Source organism: Epinephelus moara, chromosome 18 (assembly GCF_006386435.1).
Source record: "Epinephelus moara isolate mb chromosome 18, YSFRI_EMoa_1.0, whole genome shotgun sequence".
In the NCBI taxonomy this organism is placed as follows: domain Eukaryota; kingdom Metazoa; phylum Chordata; class Actinopteri; order Perciformes; family Serranidae; genus Epinephelus; species Epinephelus moara.
This window is the reverse complement of record NC_065523.1, coordinates 39,027,225-39,030,866: the sequence shown is the minus strand read 5'-3', so window position 1 is coordinate 39,030,866 and position 3,642 is coordinate 39,027,225. Positions and strand designations below refer to the sequence as shown.

The window sequence follows — 3,642 nt, the reverse complement described above, 5'->3', positions numbered from 1 at the left end:
TTCCAGTCTCTTCCACAGTTCAGTGACTGTAGTGGGTTTCTTAGCCATAACTTTGTCACCAAGGATTTTCCAGAGGTTTCTGTTGGGTTTAGATCAGGACTCTGGGCTGGCCATTTCATTATTTCAATGTTTTCAGCTTCAAGGAGCTGCTTTACCCGTTTTGCTGTGTGACAGAGGGCATTGTCCTGCATGAAAATTGCTGGCTGATCAGGTGATGAGCGTTGTCGAAGAAGGTTCTGATAAACATTTATATTCACTCTGCCATGTCACTGTATGAGAGGCCCAACTCCTGCTGCAGAAAACATCCCCCAAACCATGACACTTCCTCCTCCAACTTTCACTGACGTCTTTATTTAGCTACACACTTTGGGTTCAGTCTTTCCCCAGTATGACGACGAACTTTGGACCAGTTCTCCTCTGTCCACACAACATGCTCCTCAGCAAAGGTTAGTCTAGCATTTTGATTCCTTCTGCTAATGAGAGGTTTGCTCACTGCAGGGTGGGCTTTCAGTCCAAATTCTGTTCAACGTGGAGACACTGTATGACGAGACAGACCCTTACCCTGTTCAGCACTGAACTGGCGAGCAATTCCAGCTACAGTGTTGAACCGATTGCCCGTTGAGATTCTCCGCATTATCCTGTCCTCTCTTGCATTTGTCTTTTTCGTGGATGACCAGCCTTCTTGGGGGACTTGAATGAGTTTGTGATGTTATGAAGATGCAATAGACTAGAAATCAGGAAAGACCAACTTCTTTTGCTGTGGCTGAAAGGGTCATCCCTTTGGCCTTCATCTGGACAACCTGCTGCCGGAGGGTTTCAGTCACTTTACAACGGCTCACCATCTGGCAAAGTCAGTGAAAACTGGAAAGTTAGGCTTCCAGTTAAATAGTCTTAAAGTCTTAAATCCTGTTTTAGTCAGACTGTGCTGCAGTAGAGTTCACACAATGAGATCTGCTCATCAACCCAAAGTCTCATTGCTAGCGTGACTCCAAAGCGATGGCGTGGATATCCTCTGTGCTGCGTTCACCTTGGCACAGGTGTGTGAAGTTAGTTTGAAGGTGAGTGTGCAGATATTCATTGGTCATCTTTTTTAAGGACGTGGTAAACACATATTAAGTAAAGGCTTTCTCATTTTTCTCTTGAGTGACAGTGAAAAGTGTCACTCAAGAGAAACTTTCAAATCCAGCAGACGTACCTGCACAGGATCTGACACACACACATTCAAATACCTGCATGACTCAGGAACAGACAGAACACTGAGTTTGATAACCAAATCTTGTCTCACTCCCTGCACTACACAAAGATATTATAAGACAGATATCGAGAGTCTCAACAGCCTGTTTGTGGAGCCAAAGAGCAGTTTCATGTCATGTTCAACATCCTCCAGAAAAAAACACCAATGTGAGGTTTATTATTGCNAGGGACCTTGACCTTTGACCACCAATGTTGTTGTTTCAGTCAGTTATGATAAAAATCTACTCGCCAAAGAAAATTTCAGAGATAAGTCCAAGTGGACGTTTGTGCCTAACTTGAGGAAACTTCCCTAGGACATTCCTATGATATTATGTTAATGAGAATGAAATGGGCAAGGTCACAGTGACCTTGACGTATGACCACCAAATTCTAATCAGTTCATCTTTGAGTCCAGGTTGACATTTGTGCCAAATTTAAGGAAATTCCCTTGAGGGGTTCTTGAGACATCGCATTGAACCTGCTTTGTCCTCTCATGCACCTTAGAAGAACTCCCTTCCTTGAACATTTTTAAAGGTCTTTTAAAAACTGCCATGAAGGAAACATGTTGCTGCTCTGTATAGTCCCTGACCTGAGTGGAATATGAAACGGCGTCACTGGTCAGGCTCATATATCCCTCTTCTTTTACTGTTCTCTCTCGTGATGCTTCTATGTGTTGTTTGTGTTTAACTGTGTAACACAGGTCTGAACCAGGACTCCCTGAAAGAAGAGATCACGTATGTCAGTAAGGCCTTCCTGGCCACATACAGGATGAATAAGATGAATAAAATAAGGCTGTTAAACTGCTCTCAGTGACGGCAGGTTGGAACAGACTGAACTCAGTGAATTTTCACCTGTTCACCTGCACTCTGTCTCCAGGCTGTCGGCCCGTCAGACACTTACCGGTTGTTTTGCACAATTTGCATTTGTATTTTGTTAAGATATTTACCTTCTATTTGCATTTGTATTTGTTCAGATAATCCGCCTTCGTTTGCATTCCATATTTTCAAGTATTCCTTACTCCTCATTCCACATGGTTTTTACTTTAACACCTTCTACAAAACGAAAACAAATTTCATTGATATCTGTTCAGTCAGCTTTACATCTGTCCCACAGACAACAGGCCAACACACAAACAGGATGTAGATCAACTCTGCGCTCAGGATTTTGGGTAAACAGGCTGTGATACGGTGCTGGTTGTGGTCGCTTAGCAACCTCAGACGCAACCAGCCTCCAGGCCCTAGAAAGATGGCACTGAGTAGCGCCCAGTGCCCGACCTCGCATTTTCCAGGCAGTTAAAGACGCAGCGTGCGGCCCCTTATACTTTACTTTAATCACCTTACATGGCAATACCTGCACTGTCCACTAGGGGCAGTCGAACCAATGCCAAAATATCGATACTCTCGATATTACATTTTTATTTTGAAGATCGATCCTAGCGTCAGTAGGATCAGTTTCTCTCTTCTACGTTGTAAATATTTGAGCAAAACTGTGCAAACGCAATCTGTTGTCATGAACACACCTGGTGCACCGACTCTTTACTTCTCTACTGCTTTTGCGTCGTCTGCACTCAAACCATTGAGAGCGTCCTCACAGACTGCATCGTGGTGCGGTCTGCCAGCTGCACCGCTGCAGATAAAAAGGCTCTGCAAAGAGTCATCAAGTCTGCAGGAAAGATCACCGGCTGTCCCCTGCCCTCCCTGGAAGAACTCGCCACTTCACGCTACATCAGCTGAGCCAAATAAACATCATGACAGACCCCTCTCACGCTGGTCACCGACTCTTTGATCTGTTGTCGTCTGGCAGACAGAAAAACTGAGACTGCAGGTTGCTCCAGACTTCTTCCACTAAAGAATCACAGAGGCCACTGTGCTTTTGGGATCCTTGGATCCAACACAGTATTTCTGCAGCCCTCCTCAGCTCTGTGCCTCGACACAGCCCCGTCTCTGAGCTCCTTCAATACACAGGTGTGTGTGTCTCTCTCACTCAGGTCCAATCAGCTGAAGTGGCCACAGGTGGGCTCCAGTCAAGGTTTGGAAACAGGTCAGAGATGATCAAGAGAAACAGGAAGCACCTGAGTGTCACAGCAAAGGCTCTGAATACTTTCATCAGTGTCTACATTTATATGTACTAAATATTCCGTATTTGCCCTTTACTACGAAAAAGACAATGTTCATACCAAGTTGTTTACACGTCTAATACAAAGCCTCAAAATATAAACGTAATACAGACCAGCAGGATTCTCCCAAAACCAAACCACCAGAGTCGACAGTGGACCGACCTTGTGATGGAGAGGAGGCCTACAGTACCATCGCTGGGTGGATCAGAGAGCCTCCTGTTGGCAGTCTAGAGGTGACCTTTAACCCCTCACAGTGAGAGGGAGTGAGCAAACTAGAGCCCCTTTGACACTGC

General features: G+C 45.1%; 1 protein-coding gene across 1 annotated transcript in view; it reads right to left on the bottom strand.

The window, feature by feature from the left end:
* The window catches only part of LOC126405581 (dual specificity protein phosphatase 3-like), a 608,181-nt gene that overhangs the window by 70,258 nt on the left and 534,281 nt on the right, over positions 1-3,642 (bottom strand). The gene's annotated exons all lie outside the window — the stretch shown is intronic.